Source organism: Lithobates pipiens, unplaced genomic scaffold (genome assembly GCF_037356315.1).
Source record: "Lithobates pipiens isolate NorthernLeopardFrog02 unplaced genomic scaffold, aLitPip1_a1.2 Scaffold_13, whole genome shotgun sequence".
Classification (NCBI taxonomy): Eukaryota; Metazoa; Chordata; class Amphibia; order Anura; family Ranidae; genus Lithobates; species Lithobates pipiens.
The window spans coordinates 529979679-530002171 of record NW_027507718.1 but is presented as its reverse complement, the minus strand read 5'-3'; positions in this window follow the sequence as shown (position 1 = coordinate 530002171).

The window sequence follows — 22493 nt, the reverse complement described above, 5'->3', positions numbered from 1 at the left end:
TAGATGTTGTTAGCAGAGTGTCTTCTAGCACTCAACAAAGTAGAGTCACTCTGGAGCAACTCTAGAGTGACCTTGGTTCTCTAGCCATCCCTTTCAAGTGCCATGCTTGCAGCCCCGGTCTGCGTATGTTCAGAGGCAAATTGACTTGAAGGCGAAGTGAATGTCCAGGGGAAGCCAAGGCCTTTGGTGGCCAATTTGGGGGAAATGGCTATGACTACCATGTTCTCTCTCGACAGCCTCAAGAGCAATCTCATGAGAGATGTTGGGGAAATATATCGGTTAGATTGCAGTTCCAGGGAGAGACCAGAGCGTCTATCCCCTTTGGCTGGGGGCGCGGGCAAATGGCGTCATCAAGAGCGTCCTCGGTAAATAAAAGCAGCACAGGGCGGCCGCTCTCGCCACATAGGTACGCGGTGGATGCTTCAGGCAATGCGGCATGGATCCCTGCCTAAGCAAGCAAGAGGGGTACAAAAAAACAAAAACTATCCTAAAATGGAGACAAAAGGAGCCAAGAAAGAATGAGCAAAGACAAAGGTAAAAGGAGAGACAGAAATAAAGGGGAAGGCAACCTTGTGTGGTGTAATATAGGTATGCAATGGAAACGCAAATGTTTTATTCTTAAAAAAGGGGGGGGGGGGGGGGCAGACAAAATATAAGCAGATGAAACGTCAGCCTCAACTTTCCAACTTAACAAGTTCCTGTGGCTTCGAGAACGCTGGAAGCTGGCGGCCGCGCGGTGCCCTGATATTCTGGCGGTCGCCGGCAGCTTACAAAAGGGACAGATGCTTCCATCCGCCACTTTGTGAAATTATCTGTAATCTTTTCCCCGGCGCGCTATAATGTGACCCTGGCATCGGGAATCAGCCAACAAGCGCCTGACATCGGACGTACAGATAAAAGATACCTTCCAGCCTCAGAGAGACAAATCCATCTCCTGGAAGATGGAGGCATCATTACGATGACATTTCTCTGAGCGATAATAAGCGGTTTGAAGAAATCTCCGGCAACTTTTTCTAGAATGAAAAAAATTGCTTAACCCGTAGTATGCCGGAGCAACCAACCCTACGGAGTGGAAGATGGTCCTCCAAACAGGAGGGTTTCACAAAATGAGTCAAGACAGTATTCTTTTCTAGTTCAATGTTTCTTTATTGATTTCAATAAGGCAAACAAGATAAACACTTGAAACAGCATAGCAGATGTTCCGACTAGAGCAGACAGAGGCAAAGAATACAAACTAGGGTTAAGTCACGCAAAGCCAGTCCACATCGCAGACTAACTACAGGTGGTTAAATGATGAACATTAGGGCCGGTTCACACTGCAGGCGCGGCGAGGCGTCTCCGACTTGCCTCGCCGCGACCTGCGGCGACCTCAGCGGCGACTTGCAGAGGACTTCTGTATAGAAGTCAATGCAAGTCGCCCCCGAAGTCGCCCAGAAGTAGTACAGGAACCTTTTTTCTGAGTCGGAGCGACTCGAGTCGCTCCTCTCAGAACAGTTCCATTGTACAGAACGGGGGCGACTTGCGGGAGCGAGGCGAGTCGTGTCGCCTCGCCCGCTGTGTGAACCGGCCCTTAGAATTGTAGCATATTAACGCAATAACTCCAGTCGGAGGGAAAAGGGGTGTGGGAAGGAGAGCATCAGCTAGACATTATATTAGTTACACCAGAGGGGTTGGGGACACAGGAGAATAAATCAGGTGCAAGACAGTATTCTTTTTTTTATTGGAAATTATTATTATGACTATTTATTTATTATTATTATTATCCTTATTATATATTTGTATTATTATCTTTATTATTAAAATATTATTATTATTATTTTATTATTGGAAATTAATGCACACATAACCCATAGTATGACAGAGCACCAGTTCTACGGAGTGGAAGATAGTCCTCCAACAGGAGGGTTTCACAAAACATGTCAAGACAGAATGCTGTTTTTTTTATTGGAAAATATTATTATTATTATTATATATATGTGTATTATTAATCTTTATTAAAATATTATTATTATTGAAAATTAAAGCACACATAGCCCCTAGTGTGCCAGAGCACCAGTCCCCCAGAGTGGCAGGTGGTCCTCCAACAGGAGGGTTTCACAAAATGAGTCAAGACAGTATGCTGGTCATTTTTATTGGAAATGATTATAATTAATATTATTATTATTACTACTATGTTACTACTTATTATGTTATTATTATGTAATTAGTATTATGTTATTATTATGTTATGTTATGTTACTACTACTATATAACTTATTATCATTATTATTTTATATTTTTATTATTAATTATTATTATTAAAATATTTCTATTATTATTTTATTATTGGAAATTAAATCACACATAACCCATAGTGAGCCAGAGCACCGGTCCCCCGGAGTGGAAGGTGGTCCTCCAACAGGAGGGTTTCACAAGACGAGTCAAGACAGTATGCTGGTCATTTTTATTGGAAATTATTATCATTAATATGTATTATTATTATTATTTTAGATTTTTATTATTTATTATTATTAAAATATTATTGGAAATTAAAGCACACGTAACCCATAGTGCCAGAGCACCAGTCCCCTGGAGAGGAAGATGGTCCTCCAACAGGAGGTTTTCACAAAACGAGTCAAGACGGTATGCTGGTCATTTTTATTGGAAATTATTATTATTACCATGTATTATTACTATTTTTGATTTTTAGTATTAATTATTATTATTATTATTGTTATTATGATTATCATTATTATTATTGGAACTTAAAGCACACGTAACCCATAGTGTGCCAGAGCATCGGTCCCCCAGAGTGGAAGGTGGTCCTCCAACAGGAGGGTTTCACAAAACGAATCGAGACAGTATGCTGGTCATCTTTATTGGAAATTATTCTCATTAATATGTATTATTATTATTATTTTATATTTTTATTATTAATTATTATTAAAATAGTATTAATATTATTGGAATTTAAAGCACACGTAACCCATAGTGTGCCAGAGCACTGGTCCCCCTAAGTCGAAGATGGTCCTCCAACAGGAGGGCTTCACAAAACAAAATAAGACAGTATGCTGGTCATTTTTATTGGAATTTATTATTATTATTTTTATTATTATTATTAATTATTATTATCATTATTATTTTATATTTGTATTATTAATTATTATTATTAAAATATTATTATTATTGTTTTATTATTGGAAATTAAAGCACACATAACCCGTAGTGTGCCAGAGCACCGGTCCTCCAGAGCGGAAGAGTGTCCTCCAACAGGAGGGTTCTACAAAACAAGTCAAGACAGAATGCTGGTCCTTTTTATTGGAAATTATTATTATTATTCATTATTATTAATGGTTATTATTACATTTTTTTATTTTTTATTATTAAATTGGAAATTAAAGCACACATAGCCTGTAGAGCAGCATTAACGACTTCAGAAGATTTTACCCCTTCATGACCAGGGCATTTTTTGCTAGTCAGCACTGTGCTACTTTATCTGGCAATGGTGCCGTCATGCAACGCTGTACCCAAATTAAATTTTTATCATTTTCTTTTCACAAATAGATATTTCTTTCGGTGGTATGTGATCACCACTAGGTTTTTTATTTTTTATTATATAAATGGGGAAAAAATGGAAGAAAAAACTATATTTTTTTGAAGTTTTTGTTATAAAACATATCCAATAAATCGGGGGTCCCCAACCCCCGGGACACAGAGCGGTGCTGGTCCCTGGCATCTTTGAAGCTGGGCAGCGAAAGCCTGCTGTGTAAGAGGTGAGGTGGGCGAGCAGAGAGATGACATCATCCCTCCCCATCCACCCTGTATCAGCGCTGATCCACCTTCACAGCCAGGTCACGAAGGCTGCTCAATCAGAGGTGCAGCGAGCAGAGAGATGACATCATCTCTCCCCGCCCGCCCTGCATGGCCACTGTTTCGTCCTCCACTGCGCAACTGACATGGCATGTGCCAGTTTATGCACTTGGGTGCCATAGCGCTAGGAGGCAGAGAGAAGAGTTGTGAGTCTTAGAGGGAAGTGACAAGCTGTGTCTGGTAACAAGTAGTGCGCTGCATCTGGTGGCAGGCGACATGGCAAGTGAAATGCTGAATCTGGTGACAGGCAACATGGCAAGTGACCAGCTGTATCTGGCTGGTGGCAAGTAACACGCTTCATCTGGCGGTAGGCAACGTGGCAAGTGAAAAACTGCATCTGGTGACAGGAGACGGTGGCAAGTGACAAGCTGCATCTGGCACCAGGCAATGGTGGCAAGTAATGCGCTTCATCTGGCGGTAGGCGACGTGGCAAGTGACAAACTGCATCTGCTGACAGGAGATGGTGGCAAGTGACAAGCTGCATCTGGCACCAGGCAATGGTGGCAAGTAATGCGCTTCATCTGGTGGCAAGCGACATGGCAAGTGACAAGCTGTATCTGACGGCAGGAGACGTAGCAAGTAACACACTTAATCTGGTGGCAGGCGACGTGGCAAGTGACAAGCGGCATCTGGCAGCAGGCAATGGTGGCAAGTAACGCGCTTCATCTGGTGGCAGGCGACATGGCAAGTGACAAGCTGTATCTGACGGCAGGAGACATGGCAAGTAACACACTTAATCTGGTGGCAGGCGACGTGGCAAGTGACAAGCTGTATCTGGTGGCAAGTAACGCGCTTCATCTGGCGACAGGAGACGGTGGCAAGTGACAAGCTGCATCTGGCAGCAGGCGATGGTGGCAAGCAACGCGCTTCATCTGGCAGCAATCGACATGGCAAGTGATAAGCTGTATCTGGCGGCAGGCGACGTGGCAAGTAACACGCTTCATCTGGTGGCAGGTGACGATGGCAAGTGACAAGCTGCATCTGGTGGCAGGCAATAGTGGCAAGCTGCATCTGGTGATAGGAGACGGTGGCAAGTGAAAAGCTGCATCTGGCAGCAGGCGACGGTGGCAAGTAACGCGCTTCATCTGGCGGCCGGCGACATGGCAAGTGATAAGCTGTATCTGGTGGCAGGCAATGTGGCAAGTAACACGCTTCATCTGGTGGCAGGCGATGTGGCAAGTGACAAGCTGTATCTGGTGGCAAGTGACAAGCTGCATCTGGCAGCAGGCGATGGTGGCATGTAACGTGCTTCATCTGGCGGCAGGCGACATGGCAAGTGACAAGCTGTATCTGGCGGCAGGCGACGTGGCAAGTGACAAGCTGTATCTGGCGGCAGGCGACGTGGCAAGTGACAAGCTGTATCTGGTGACCGGTCGATGGTGGCAAGTAACGCGCTTTATCTGGTGGCAGGCGACGTGGCAAGTGACGTGCTTCATCTGGCGGTAGGCAATGTAGCTAGTGACAAGCTGCATCTGGTGGCAGGTGACGTGGCAAGTAACAAACTGCATCTGGTGGCAGGTGACATTGGCAAGTGACAAGTGGCATCTGGTGGCAGGAGACGGTGGCAAGTGACAAGCTGAATCTGGTGGCAGGAGACTGTGGCAAGTGACAAGCTGCATCTGGTGGCAGGCGACATGGCAAGTGACAAGCTGCATCTGGTGGCAGGCGATGGTGGCAAGTAACGTGCTTCATCTGGTGGCAGGCAACGTGGCAAGTGACAAGATGCATCTGGTGGCAGATGACGTGGCAAGTGAGAAGCTGTATCTGGCGGCAGGCAACGTGGCAAGTGACAAGCTGCATCTGGTGACAGGAGATGGTGGAAAGTGACAAGCTGTATCTGGTGGCAGGCAACGTGGCAAGTCACAAGCTGCATCTGGTGGAAGGCGATGGTGGCAAGTAACGTACTTCATCTGGTGGCCGTCAACATGGCAAATGACAAGCTGCATCTTGTGGCAGGCAACTTGGCAAGTGACAAGCTGTATCTGGCGACAGGCAATGGTGTCAAGTAACACGCCTCATCTGGCGGTAGGCAACATGACAAGTGACAAGCTGCATCTGGTGGCAAGTGACAAGCTGTATCTGGTGGCAGGCGATGGTGGCAAGTAACGCGTTTCATCTGGCGGTAGGCGACAGGAGATGGTGGCTAGTGACAAGCTGCATCTGGTGACAGGCAACAGTGGCAAGTGGTACGCTGCATCTGGTGGCAGGCGATGGTGGGAAGTAATGCGCTTCATGTGGTGGCAGGTCGACGTGGCAACTCTCCAGCAGAATGTATCGGTTACAGAGAAGAGACAAAACATTTGCCACTGACAGGGGTGCTTACAATGATCAGCTTTTATTTATTTATATAAAACCTTTAACCCAAAAGAAAAAAAAAAACTGTTGTTACTGTAACTGAATACAAAATATTAGCTGAAGTTCAATTTCCATTTTGTTAGTGTATGTAAATCTGCTAGTACATTTAACACTCCGCTCGCCAGACTGACAATGTTGCTGTCTGCTATGCCCCCTGTGCTCCTTCACCCGGGGGGGGGGGGGGTGCTCTAATACCGAAAGTGTGCTGCTGGCCAGATTACCAGGTGAAAACTGAGAGGGGAAAAGCATAAAAAACTGAAAACTAATGCAGCCACCACATCTAATGATCAGTACGCTGCAATAAATGACATTTTTGGTTTTGGCTGTAATGTCGCTTTAAGTCACCAGGACAAATAGAGAGAGTGAATGTCCCCAGAGGGACACAGAGGGGGAGATTCACTAAATCTGGGGCAGCTCTGCATAGAAACCAATTAGCTTCCAGATTTTATTGTCAAAGCTTAAATGAACAAGCTGAAGTTAGAAGCTTATTGGCTACCATGCACAGATACTGAGCACTCACGTTTTAGTAAATCTCCCCCAGAGGGTATAACCCATCCTTACATACACTTTATTTTTGATATAGGAGAGTAATAGGGAATGCATGGTTGCAGAGTGTGGAATAATGGGGGATGCTGGGGGTGCAAACTACAGAGTAATGAGGGGTATAAGGGGTGCAGAGTGTGGAGTAATGAGGGGTGCAGAGTGTGGAGTAATGAGGGGTGCAGAGTGTGGAGTAATGAGGGGTGCAGAGTGTGGAGTAATGAGGGGAGCAGAGGGTGCAGAACATGGCGTAATGAGGGATGCAGGGGGTGCAGAGTGTGGATTAATGAAGGATAGGGGGGGGGGGCGAGTGTGGAGTAATAAGGGATGCAGGGGGTGCAGAGTGTGGAGTAATGAGGGGTGCAGAGTGTGGAGTAATAAGGGATGCAGGGGGTGCAGAGTGTGGAGTAATGGGTGGTGCAGAGTATAGAGTAGTAGGGAATATATGGGATGCAGGGTGTGGAGTTATAGGGGAGGTAGTGGCTATAGAGTCTGTAATAATGGGAGATGCAGAGAGTGCAGCATGTGGAGTAATGGGAGGTGCTGGGGATGAAGAGTGTGGAATAAAGGAGGATGCAAGGGATGTAGAGTGTGGAGTAAAGGGAGATGCAAAGCATGGAATAATGGATGGTGCAGGGGGTGTAGAGTGTGGAGGATTAGGGGATGTGGAGTATTAGTACCAGCCAGCAGTACCAATACCAGCCAGAGGTACCAGTCATCAGTACCAGTACCCGTCAAAAGTACGAGCCAGCAGTACCAGTCATCAGTACTAGTACCCGCCAGAAGTACCAATACCCATCATTCGTACCAGTCCTCAGTACCAGCCAGCAGTATAAACCAGCAGTACCAGTACCTGCCAGCAGTGTCAGCCATCAGTACCAGCCACCAGTATCAGTACCAGCCACCAGTATCAGTACCAGCCACCAGTATCAGTACCAGCCAGCAGTGCCAGTACCAGCCAGCAGTGCCAGTACCTGCCAGCAGTGCCAGTCATCGTTACCAGTACCAGCCAGCAGTACCAGTACCCACCAGCAGTACTAGCCAGCAGTACCCACCAGCAGTACCAGTACACGCCGCCAGCAGTACCAGTCAGCAGTACCAACCAGCAGTACCAGCACCTGTCAGCAGTACCCACTGGCAATACCAGCCAGCAGTACCAGCACCTGTCAGCAGTACCCACTGGCAGTACCAGCCAGCTGCCGGAATCCTGAGGAAGAAGTGAAGATTGAGGTCAGTTGAGATGCAGGTAAACTGCTGTGCATTAGTGTGAAAGCCGCCTTAGGCCTCTTTCACACGATCGGTTTGATCGGTCCGCCTGTCTGTTTTTCAGGTGGACCCTCCATTCACCTCTATAGAGCGGCAAATGTAAACGGACTTGTGTCTGCTTATTTCGCCTATCTGCAATCCGATCTCCTTAAATTAAAAACAGAAGGGGATCTGTCCCCTTCTGTCTGGGTGGATTGGAGGGCCCTTAGGGTAGAGCGGGCTACATCTGTGTCTGCTCTACATATGCAGAGTGGACACAGACCTGCCATCCCCCCTTTAAGCTCATTGTGGCCCGAGACCGGTTACCAAGTAGATAAAGTGGCCCTCGCTCCTCAAAATGTTGGGCACCCCTGGATTCGAGGATGCAGGGGGTGCAGAGTGTGGAGGATTAAGGGATGCAGGGGGTGCAGAGTGTGGAAGATTAAGGGATGCAGGGGGTGCAGAGTGTGGAAGATTAAGGGATGCAGGGGGTGCAGAGTGTGGAAGATTAAGGGATGCAGGGGGTGCAGAGTGTGGAAGATTAAGGGATGCAGGGGGTGCAGAAGGTGGAAGATTAAGGGATGCAGAGTGTGGAAGATTAAGGGATGCAGGGGGTGCAGAGTGTGGAGGATTAAGGGATGCAGAGAGTGCAGAGTGTGGAAGATTAAGGGATGCAAGGAGTGTGGAGGATTAAGGGATGCAAGGAGTGCAGAGTGTGGAGGATTAAGGGATGCAGGGGGTGCAGAGTGTGGAAGATTAAGGGATGCAAGGAGTGTGGAGGATTAAGGGATGCAGGGGGTGCAGAGTGTGGAAGATTAAGGGATGCAAGGAGTGTGGAGGATTAAGGGATGCAGAGGGTGCAGAGCGTGGAAGATTAAGGGATGCAAGGAGTGTGGAGGATTAAGGGATGCAAGGAGTGCAGAGTGTGGAGGATTAAGGGATGCAGGGGGTGCAGAGTGTGGAAGATTAAGGGATGCAAGGAGTGTGGAGGATTAAGGGATGCAGGGGGTGCAGAGTGTGGAAGATTAAGGGATGCAAGGAGTGTGGAGGATTAAGGGATGCAAGGAGTGCAGAGTGTGGAGGATTAAGGGATGCAGGGGGTGCAGAGTGTGGAAGATTAAGGGATGCAGGGAGTGCAGAGTGTGGAAGATTAAGGGATGCAAGGAGTGTGGAGGATTAAGGGATGCAGGGGGTGCAGAGTGTGGAAGATTAAGGGATGCAAGGAGTGTGGAGGATTAAGGGATGCAGGGGGTGCAGAGTGTGGAAGATTAAGGGATGCAGGGGGTGCAGAGTGTGGAAGATTAAGGGATGCAGGGGGTGCAGAGTGTGGAATAATTGAGGGTGCAGAGTGTGGGTTTAAATGTGTTATATACTGTAGAGTGGCCCCCAGGTGTCCCATTCTGTATATGTTGGTGGCAGTGTTCCCTGAGATATAGGAGATTTAGATATATGAATCATTATTAGGGGTTCCCTGAGACTCAGAAGCTATTTTCAGGGTTCCTGTTTGGTATTAAAGCGTTAGAAGGTCCCAGGTGAATGGGATGAGAAGGGATGGGATCGAAAGGGATAAGAAGGGAAGGGTTTGAAAGGGATGGGATGGGAAGGCATGGGATTGACAGGGAGGGAAGGGAAGGGACAGGAAGAGAAGGGACAGGGAGGGAAGGTATGGAAAGGGATGGGAAGGGAAGGGATGGGAAGGGAAGGGATGGGATGGAAAGTGATGGGATGAGAAGGGATAGGGAGGGAAGGGGTGGGAGGGGAAGGAAGAGAGGGGGAGGGATGGGATGGGATAGGGAAGGAGGATGGGATGGGGAGGAAGGGATGGGATGGGAGGATGGAATGAAGGGATGGGATGGGAAGGAGAGGGAAGGGATGGGATGGGAAGGGGGAGGAAGGGATGGAAGGGAAGGGAAGGAAGGAGAAGTGATGGGCAGAGATGGAACGGATGGGCAGGGATGGCACATTTCCTGGTACCAGGCTGACGGCGCCTCCTTCCGTCTATAGAAGAGCAGACCTCACATGGCTGCCGGGCATTGTGTTTATCCGCCATGATTGATTATTTTATTTATAACTCGGTTTCCGTATCCCGGGCTTCCAATAAACACACAATGATGGATAGGGCAGAGACGGGGGAGCTCCTTAATGGATGTGTGTGGTGGGGAGAGACGGAGAAAGAGCCCCCCAGCCCCACACAAAGCATTTCAAAGGTGTTCCCAATTGGGCTCTGTTATCCCTCCAGCAAACACATTAAATCAATGAATTTCCTGCACAAATATACATTCGCATTCCCCTTCCCTTGGCGGTGTAGTCGGTGTATATGTCATATAATAAGTCATTCATTTTCTTCAAAGCGGCAATTTTTCTTTGCATGTCTCCAGGGCCGAAGCTCCTCACTTTCTCAGCTTTGCCAAGGGAAACTCCATACATAGTCAATGAACAGCTAATACTAACGTGGACCTTCTATCAGTCCATGATAGGTCCATACAAGCGGTAATGAGCCGGGTCTCTTTGTAACGTGTTAGGATAGACTCAGGGTCTGGATATTCAGGGGATCCCTATACTCCCTAAAAATGTTCAGTTCTTTGTTGTGTTCCCAGATAAGCCCCTGTGATCACTGGGGGAGGGGAGACTGTGGAAATACTTCCTCCTGCCTGCAGCAGACTGATGACATCATCTGAGCCTAGGCAAAGTCACTGACTGGAGCTCAATTACTTTAACAAGGGAACACTGTAGCTGTGCCAAATTGTATTCACCTTAAAGTGGAACTCTAGACAGACAGCTAAAGATGAAATTGGTAAGTGCACTGTTTTACCTACAAAAACATTTGTAATGCTTTCTTTAGCCAGACTTGTAAATTTACTCACCACCATTCCAAGCAGTATAGCCGAGTGTGACAGATCTTCAGATCTCGGAGTCACCCCCTCCCTTTGCCCTTGACCAAGCTGCTGACTGGATGATGAAGCATTGTCATTTAGAGAGGATAGGTGTAATGTACTGTACTGTAGGGCTTCTTAATAACTGCTGATGATTTTTCTCTAGGACCATTGGTTGGTATTGGTGGGTTCGATATGATATAAGTGTTTGGCTTCTTAATGGCTGATGAGTTTCCCTATGGGTCTATTGGTTGGTATTGGTGGGTTCTGAATGGTATAAGTGGTGGGCTTCTTAAGGGCTCATGATGAGTTCTCTATGATACCATTGGTTGGTATTGGTGGGTTGTGGGTAGTATAGACAATGGCTTCTTAATGGCTGATGATGAGTTCTCCATGGGCTTGTTAGTTGGTATTGCTTACTTCTGGGTGGTATATAGGCGAAGGGTCTCTTAATTGCTGATATGAGTTCTCCATGGGATCATTGGTGGTTTATTGATGGGTTCTGGATAGTATATGTAATAGGCTTCATAATGGCTGATGGTGAGTTCTCCATGGGACTGTTAGTTGGTATTGATGAGTTCTGGATAGTACAAGCGATGGGTTTCTTAATGGCTGATGATGAGTTCTCTGTGGATCCATTGGATGGTATTGGGTTCTGAATGGTATAAGTCATGGACTGTTTAATGGCTGATGATGAGTTCTTTATGGAACAACTGGTTGCTATTGGTGAGTTCTAAATGTTATAAGCCCTAGAGTACTTCATGGCTGATGATAAGTTTTTTAGGGTACAACTGGTTGGTATTGGTGAGTTCTCAATGGTATAGGCGATGGGCTTCTTAATAGCTGATGATGAGTTTTCTATGGCACCATTGGTTGTTATTGGTGAGTTCTCAATGGTATAAGTCATCGACTACTTAATGGCTAATGATGCGTTCTCTATGGTACCATTGGTTGATATGGATGGGTTCTGGATTGTACAGGTGATGGGCTTCTTAATAGAACTGTTAGTTGGTATTGGTGGGTTCTAGATGGTATAGACAATGGGCTTCTTAATAGCTGATGATGGGTTTTCTATGGCACCATTGGTTGGTATTGGTCACTTCTCAATGGTATAGTCATCAACTACTTAATGGCTAATGATGCATTCTCTATGGTACTATTGATTGATATAGGTGGGTTCTGGATGGTATAAGTGATGGGCTTCTTAATGGCTGATAAGTTCTTTTTGGTACCATTGGTGGATATTGGTGGGTTCTGGATTGTATAGTCGATGGGCTTCTTAGGCCGCGGGGACTGTTCGCCCAACTTTGTCCGTCAAACAGTTTCGGCAAACAGTCCGCTCAAAATTAGCATGGACGGACATGGCCACACACGACGAACTAACAGTTTGCTGAAACCGTGCGCGATGACGTGAACGGCACGTACGACGGGACGAAAAATACGACGTCCTATACATTGCATTATAACTTTCGGCGTGTTAAGCCTTTCTGAGCATGCGCGGAACTTAGTTTGTCGAACAAGCCTACACACGGGCGGACTGTTCGCTCAAACAAGGTTTCAGCGGACAGTTTTACAGAATTTCCGAAAAACCTTGTTCGTCAAACTGTCCGCTGAAACTGTCCGCTGAAAGCCCACACACGAGCGGACTGTCCGCCCAAACACTGTTCAGCGGACAAAGTTGGGCGAACAGTCCGCGCGTGTGTACGCGGCCTTAATGAGACTATTAGTTGGTATTGGTGGGTTTTGGATGGTATAGGTGATGGCCTTCTTAATAGCTGATTATGGGTGTTCTATGGTATTGTTGGTTGGTATTGGGGGGTTCTGTATGGTATAAGTGATAGGCTTCTTAATGGCTCATGATGAGATCTCCATGGTCCTGTTAGTTGATATTGCAGGGTTCTAGATTGTATTTGTAATGGTTTAGCTAGTGATCAGTTCTCCATGGTGCAATTGGTTGGTATTAATGGGTTCTGAATGGTATAGGCAAGGGATTTTAATGGTTAATGATCAGTTAATTTACTTGTTGGTTTTTGGTGGGTTATGGATGGTATAGAGAACACTAGGTAGCACAACAACGGGTCTATATGTTATATTGTTGCTTTTTGGTTCATTGATGGGGGTTAAGCATAAACATATATAAACATATGCATTAATATTATATATCATAAAATTAATATAAAGTTATAATCTTTATAAGCATTGCAATGTTAATGTATTTCAAATGTAATTTTGATGGTGTTGTTGTTAAATGTGCAACTTTTTATTAAAATAATGCCTGATGATCCTGCGGGGAAAATAATTTTTCAGGCAATTGCTGTAAAAGGGTGACAACCCTCTGTCTTGCTTTTGCAATTGTAGGCTTGCACTGTCACCCCTTCAGATGAGATTCTATTGAAAAATGTATTTGGCCATATCAACACACATTACACAGGCATGGCAGAGGGTGATGGAGCCACCAGGGAGAGGGTGACAGGACCACTGGTGAGAGAGTGACAGGATCACCGGGTAGAGGGTATCAGGATCACTAGGGAAAGGGCTGCAGGATCACTGGGGGGAGAAGGAGACAGGACCATCTGTGAGCGGATGACCAGGCCACTGGGGGGAGGGTTAGAAGACCACTGGGGAGAGGGTGACATGGTCACATTAGGTGAGGGTCATAGGGCTATCAGGAACATGGTGACAGAACCACCAAGGAGAGGGTGACAGGGCAACTGAGGAGAGAGTGACAGGACCACTGGGGAGAGGGCTACAGGGCCACCAGGGAGAGAGTGTCAGGCCCATCGGGGTGAGGATGATATTAATACCAGATGAGAGGGTTACAGGACCACTGGGGAGAGGGTGACATGGTCACTATGGGAGAGGTTTATAGGGCCACCAGGAACATGGTGACAGGATCACCGGGGAGAGAGTGACAGGACCACTAAGGAGAGAGTGACAGGACCATCAGGGAGATGATGACATTGACACTGGGTGAGACTGGGGAGAGGGGGACAGGACCACTGGGGAGAGGGTGACATGGTCACAATGGGAGAAGTTTATAGAGCCATCAGGAACATGGTGACAGGGCCACCGGGGAGAGGGTGACAGGACCACTAAGGAGAGAGTGACAGGACCACTAAGGAGAGAGTGACAGGACCATCAGGGAGAGAGTGACAGGACCACCACGGAGAGACTGACAGGACCATCAGGGAGAGGATGACATTGACACCAGGTGAGAGGGGGACAGGACCACTGGGGAGAGGGGGACAGGACCACTGGGGAGAGGGGGACAGGGCCACTGGGGAGAGGGTGACATGGTCACAATGGGAGAGGGTTATAGGGCCATCGGGAACATGGTGACAGGACCACCGGGGAGAGAGTGACAGGACCACCAGTGAGAGAGTGACAGGGCCACCAGAGAGAGGGTGTCAGGATCATCAGGGAATGGATGACATGGACACCAGGTGAGAGTGTTAGGGGACCACTGGGGAGAGGGAGACAGGGTTACTGAGGAGAGGGTGTCAAGAACACTGGGGAGATAGTTACAGGACTAATGGGGAGAAAGTGACAGGACCACCAGGAAGAGGATGAAAGAGCCACTGGGAAGAGGATTACAGGGCCACTGGGGAGAAGGTGACATTGTTACTGGGTAGGAAGGTTACAAGACCACTGGGGAGAGAGTGACAGGGCCACTGGGGAGAGGGTGTTAGGGCAACCAGGAAGAGGATGATAGGGCCACTGGGGAGAGGGTTACAGGACCACTGGTGGGACAATGACATTGACCCCAGGTGAGAGAGTTACAGGACCATGGTGGAGAGGGTGACAGGGCAACCAGGGAGAGGATGTCAGGTTCACTGGGAAGAGGGTTACAGGACCACTGGGGAGAAGGTGACAGGGTTACCAGGAAGAGGATGAAAGGGCTACTGGGAAGAGGGTGACATGGCCACCAGGTAAGAGGGTTACAGAACCACAGGGAAGAAGGTAACATGGCCTCCAGGAAAAGGGTTACAAGACCACTGGGGAGAGAGTGGCAGGACCATCAAGGAGAGGGTTACTGGACCAATAGGGAGAGGGTGATAGGGCCACTTGGAAGAAGGTGACATGGCCACCAGGGAGAAGGTGACAGGACCACTGAGGAGAGGGTGACAGGGCCACTGGGAAGGAGTGACAGGGTCAATGGGGAGAAGGTTACATGATCACCAGGGAGAGAATGACAGGACCACTGGGGAGATGGTGACCAGGCCACTGGGTAGAGGGTGACTGGACCGTGTCCCTTTGGACTGAACTGGGAATTCTGGGTGGGATATTTCACTAGTGGAGTGTTTGGGAGAGAGAAACTAGTATGCAATTCAACTTTCCAGCGACAAGTCAAACTGCAACTTTATTTGGGTGGAATCTGCTTCTAATACATATCTATTTACATGAAGGAACAATGAAATCTTTCTTGACTGTAGTTTGTCGGAAAGAGCCGTACAGACCAGACCCCAAGGGAAAGCCGCGGGAGAGCTTATTTCTAAGCACACGGCACCCCATATGTGCTGCACACCGCGGCGTCACCGCTGCACATTAAAATGACAAATCCTTTCCTTCTAAGACTTTCTGCATTAAAGTTCAGGAACTCCGTAATGGAGCCGCGCAAGTACTCTATATTGTTTTCATGTCAGCTACACTTTCTGCCCAAAACTAAATGAATTACAAATACATTGTATAAACAGGACTCCAATATTAAATCTCTCCAGAAGGGGCCAGATGTCTGAGATGCACCGCAGACCGTTTACGGCGCTGGCGGATGCCGGGCTGAAGGACGTGGCTGCCATCATGTGGCTGTTCCTGATACTGCAGACTGCAGCAAGGATCTTCTAAACCAGTGCTTTACAACCTTTTATTTTTATTTTATTTTTTCAAACAAGGATTATATGCAAGCAATTGACATCCTTCTTATCAAATGATGATGTGATTGGTCATTAGAAGGTTGGCAGATACAAAGTTGTAATGGTGTACAATGAAAACCTGAGGCTTTGTGTAACTAAAAAAAAAGGCAGGTTTCATCCACCCACCGGTTGTATATAAGCCGGTATATAATCACCTCTGCGGTTTTTATTTTTTGCGCTATAAACAAAGAAAATTTTGAAAAATTTTCGGAAAAAAAAAAAACATTTTTTTTAACTTTTTGCTATAATAAATATCAAAAAAAAAAAAAATCTTCATCAGTTTAGGCCAATATGTATTCTTCTACATATTTTTGGTAAAAAAAATAAAAATAAGCGTATATTGATTGGTTTGCGTAAAAGTTATAGCGTCTGCAAGATAGGGGAAAGATCTATGGCATTTTTATTATTTATTTTTCTACTAGCAATGGGGGCGATCTATGGTTTTTAGCAGGACTGCGACATTGCGACGGACAGAGCAGACACACTTATGACACTTTATTGGGACTGGTGACATGTATACAGCGATCAGAGCTAGAAATAGCCTCTGATTACTGTATAAATGTCACTGGAGGGGAAGGGGTTAACACTGTGGGGCGATCAACGGCAGAGCAGGGGCAGGCGACTAGTGTTTCATATCTGAAGAGTAAAACCAATCAATCTGTGCAGTCACACTCCTGAACTATTGTAGCGCACCCAACGTGGGAGCTGAAGATAAAAGGGACCCCCCCCCCCCACACACACACACTCCTCCACAGCCAGGCACACCGAATCTTCACCCGCACTTCAGAGAAAGAGAACAGTCTATAGCTTTGTTTTTATGTTTTATTAGGGGGTTTCAACTTGGATAAGGATGGGGAGGTTATGAGATGCCCACTTGACTTCAATAACTTCCTATAAACAGTACACTCTCTACATAGTCTCTATATACATTCTATATACACTCTCTACATAGTCTCTATATACACTCTCTATATACAGTCTCTATATACAGTCTCTATATACAGTCTCTATATACAGTCTCTATATACAGTCTCTATATACAGTCTCTATATACAGTCTCTATATACAGTCTCTATATACACTCTCTATATACACTCTCTATATACACTCTCTATATACAGTCTCTATACTCTCTATATACACTCTCTATATACAGTCTCTATATACAATCTCTATATACACTCTCTATATACAATCTCTATATACACTCTCTATATACACTCTCTATATACAATCTCTATATACAATCTCTATATACACTCTCTATATACAATCTCTATATACACTCTCTATATACAGTCTCTATATACAGTCTCTATATACAGTCTCTATATACACTCTATATACAGTCTCTATATACAGTCTCTATATACAGTCTCTATATACAGTCTCTATATACAGTCTCTATATACACTCTCTATATACACTCTCTATATACACTCTCTATATACACTCTCTATATACACTCTCTATATACAATCTCTATATACACTCTATATACAATCTCTATATACACTCTCTATATACAGTCTCTATATACAGTCTCTATATACAGTCTCTATATACACTCTCTATATACACTCTCTATATACACTCTCTATATACACTCTCTATATACACTCTCTATATACACTCTCTATATACACTCTTTATATACAGTCTCTATATACAGTCTCTATATACAATCTCTATATACAATCTCTATATACACTCGCTATATACACTCTCTATATACAGTCTCTATATACAATCTCTATATACACTCTCTATATACAGTCTCTATATACAATCTCTATATACACTCTCTATATACACTCGCTATATACAGTCTCTATATACACTCTCTAAATACACCCTCTATATACACTATATACAGTCTCTATATACACTCTCTATACACTCTCTATATACACTCTCTATACACTCTCTCTATATACACTCGCTATATACACTCGCTATATACACTCTCTAAATACACCCTCTATATACACTCTCTATATACAGTCTCTATATACACCATCTATATACACTCGCTATATACACTCGCTATATACACTCGCTATATACACTCTCTATATACACTCTCTATATACACTCGCTATATACAGTCTCTATATACACTCTCTAAATACACCCTCTATATACACTATATACAGTCTCTATATACACTCTCTATACACTCGCTATATACACTCGCTATATACACTCGCTATATACACTCGCTATATACACTCGCTATATACACTCTCTATATACACTCTATATACAGTCTCTATATACACCATCTATATACACTCGCTATATACACTCGCTATATACACTCTCTAAATACACCCTCTCTATATACACTCTCTATATACACTCTCTATATACACTCTCTATATACACTCGCTATATACACTCTCTATATACACTCTCTATATACACTCTCTAAATACACCCTCTATATACACTCTCTATATACAGTCTCTATATACAGTCTCTATGTACACCCTCTATGTACACCCTCTATATACAGTCTCTATATACAGTCTCTATATACAGTCTCTATGTACACCCTCTATGTACACCCTCTATATACACCCTCTATATACACTCTCTATATACAGTCTCTATATACAGCCTCCTCCTCTTCTTCAGCCACCTGCACACACTTGGTTTCGCTTACTTTTCCTCCCTGACAGATCAGTGGTGTGCTTTGTTTACAGCGGCACACTGCTTCCCCGTCTCTCTCCTGTGAACGATCGGCAGGTCGCGGCGGGCCATCAGGGCCGCTGGACCCGCTGATTGGTTCCCGCTGTGTCTAATCGCAGTGGGAGCGGCGCCTGCATGCCCCCTATACCGCGTGCACGAAATCACGTACAAGTTCGTGATTTTGCACACCCAGGCCGCCCTACAGCCGTAAATGTACGTGGGGGGGGGGGGGGTCCGGAAGGGGTTAATATGCTGAAATCCAAGCCATAAAACACAACGCTTACCTAAGAAGAAAAAACACCCCAAATGATCAAATGGGAAACCTTTAAAAAAAATCATTATTAATTTTTTTTTATTATTTTTATATGAATTCAAATATATTTGTCGGTGTGTGTTGTAACAAATATGACACACTGGGAGGCGGAGCCGCCGTTTTTAGCTCATAGTTAATTAATTGTTGCACGGGTGTATGAGTGTTCAAGGCATGTGGACTCCACACCTCCCAACTTTTTGAGATGGGAATGAGGGACACCTATCAACAAAAGTATACAGGCATAGGACACACCCCTGGCCACGCCCCTTAACTGGTTCCCGACCGGCGCATGCCGACAGAATGGCACGGCTGGGCAAATGGGCATACCTGTACATCCCTTTAAATTTGCCGCTGTGCCATCGCATGCGTGCCCTCGGCAGTACGCGTGTGGCGGTCAGGACCTCCATGAGTCGGGTCGCGGGTCCCGCTGGACTCGATCGCCGCGGGGATATCCGCGATCACCTCGAGGAGAGGAAGCTAATGTAACCAAGCATCTCCCCGTTCTGCCTAGTGACAGTGTCATTGATCTCTCCTCCCTGTGATCAGGAGGAGAGATCAGTGACGTGTCACACACAGCCATGCCCCCCCCCCCCCCACAGTTAGAATCACTCCCCAGGACACACTTAACCCCCTACACTAGCCTAGTGGTTAACCCCTTCACTGCCAGTGTCATTTACACAGGAATCAGTGCATATGTATAGCACTGATCGCCGTATAAATGACAATGGTCCCATAAATTTGTCAAAAATGTCCGATGTGTCCACCATAATGTTGCAGTCACGATAAAAATCACAGATCGCCGCCATTACTAGTAAAAAAAAAACAATTATTAATAAAAATGCCATAAAACTATCCCCTAATTTTGTAAACGCTATAACTTTTACCAATCAATAATCGCTTATTGCGATTTTTTTTTTTTTTTTTTCTTACCAAAAATATGTAGAAGAATACGTATCGGCGTAAATTGATGAAGACTTTTTTTTTTGGGGGATATTTATTATAGCAAAAAGTAAAAACAATTGTTTCTTTTTTCAAAATTGCCGCTCTTTTTTTTGTTTATAGCGCAAAAAATAAAAACCGCAGAGGTGATCAAATACCACCAAAGGAAGTGGATAAATCCTTCCCGGGGCTGAAGTGGGTAAGGTAACAAATATTTAGGCATCCTCCCCCCCCCCTACTTTTACTTATTACCATTAAAAGTAAAAAAAATATAATAATAATAAAAATGCCATAAATCTATCCCCTATTTTGTAAACGCTATAACTTTTGCGCAAACCAATCACCAATAAACGCTTATTGCGATTTAAAAAAAAAAAAAAAATATGTAGAAGAATACATATTGGCCTAAACTGAGGGGAAAAAATGTTTTTTTATATATTTTTGGGGGATATTTATTATAGCAAAATGTAAAAAAGAATGCGTTTTTTTCAAAATTGTCGCTCTTTTTTTGTTTATAGCGCAAAAAAAAACAAAAACAAAAAAACACAGAGGTGATCAAATACCACCAAAAGAAAGCTCTATTTGTGGGGAAAAAAGGACATCAATTTTGTTTGGGATCCACATCGCACGGCCGCACAATTGTCAGTTAAAGTGACGCAGTGCCGAATCGCAAAAAGTGCTCCGGTCTTTGGCCAGCCAAATGGTCTGGGGCGTAAGTGGTTAAACCCACAAAGGCTTTTTTTTACCACTACTATTCCATTATATTGGCTTTTGGAATTTACAAATGCTGCAATTTAGAAATCGGATGAACGGTTTAGCACTGGGAAACACTTTTTGAAGGATAAAAAGTGCATTTTATATACAACTATATAGATCAGACCAAAGTGAGGGACAAATAAGGAGGAATGAGGGACAGAGGGACATTGCTCCAAATCCGGGGACAGTCCCTCCAAATCCGGGACAGTTGGGAGCTATGGGACTCTAATTAACCACTTGTCGACCAGCCGCCGTCATTATACTGCAGCAGGTTGGCTCAGCTGCACAAATCGCTGTAGCTGTACGTCAGTCCCCTTAACAGCTATAGAAGGTGTGCGCATGGCCACCGGCCGCAATGTCCCCCCCGGCCACTCGCGATCGCTTCACCGAGAGCCAGAACAGGGGATCTATCAATGTAAACAAACCCCCGTTTGTCCCCGTTCTGACAGGGGAGTAGAGAGAGATCTGCTGTTCCTCATGATCAGGAACAGCGATCTCTCTCCTCCTCCAGTCTGTCCCCTCCCCTCCACAGTTAGAAACACCTCCCAGGGAACACATTTACCCCTTCAAAAGCTTTTTGAATCTATTTAAAAGAAGGTGGTGTATATTGTAAACTCTCCAACCTCAACTATTATATTTGCACATTTAACCCCTTGATCGCCCCCCTAGTGTTAACCCCTTCTCTGCCAGTGACTTTTATACAGTAATCAGTGGCTATTTTTAGCTCTGATCGCTGTATAAATCTCAATGGTTCCAAAAAAAGTGTCAAAAGTGTCTGATTTGTCCAACGCAATGTCGCAGTCCCGCTGAAAATCGCTGATTACTGTCATTACTAGTTAAAAAAAAAAAAATCCATAAATATATTCCCTATTTTGTAGACGCGATAACCTCCAATCAATATGCGCTTATTGCGATTTTTTTTTTTACCAAAAATATGTAGAAGAATACATATTGGCCTAAACTGATGAACGTTTTTTGGGAGTTTTTTTATTTATTTTTTTGGACATTTATTATAGCAAAAAGTAAATTTCTTTTTTTCGAAATTTGTGCAATTTTTTTGGTTATAGCCCAAAAAATAAAAACCGCAGAGGTGATCCCATACCACCAAAAGAAAGCTCTATTTGTGGGGGAAAAAAAGGACGTCAATTTTGTTTGTGTACAATGTCGCACAACCGCACAATTGTCAGTTAAAGCGACGCAGTGTCGTAACGCAAAAAATTGCCCGGTCATTAAGCGGGCAAATTTACTGCCATTACTAGTAAAAATAAATAAATAATAAAAATGCCATAAATATATCCCCTATTTTGTAGATGCGATAACTTTTGCGCAAACCAATCAATATATACGCTTATTGCGTTTTTTTTTTTACCAAAAATATATAGAATACATATCAGCCTAAACTGATGAAGAGATTTGTTTTTTTTGTTTTTTGTTTTTTTTGGGGGGGAGGTAGAATTTATTATAGCAAAAAGTAAAACATATTGTTTGTTGTTTTTTTCCAAAATTGTCGGTCTTTTTATTTGTTTGTTGCGCAAAAAAAAAACCCACAAAAAATGCAGGTGATCAAATACCACCAAAAGAAAGTTATATTTGTGGGATAAAAAGGACATCAATTTTGTTTGGGTCTAACATCACACGGCCGCGCAATCAGTTAAAGCGACGCAGTGCTGTATCGCAAAAATTGACCTGGTCATTAAGCGAGCAAATTTACCGCCATTAATAGTACAAATAATAACTGATGAAGAGATTTGTTTTATTTTTTTGGGAATATTTATTATAGCAAACAGTAAATTTAAATTTGTCAGTCTTTTTACTGTAGAGGTGATCAAATACCACCAAAAGAAAGCTTTATTTGTTTGGGTGTAGCATCACACGACCGCGCAATTGTCAGGTAAAGCGGCGCTGTGCCGTATTGCAAAAAAATGGCCCGGTCATTAAGTGGGCAAACCTGCCGCCATTACTATTAAAAATAAATAAATAATAAAAATGCCATAAATATATCCCCTATTTTGTTGAGGC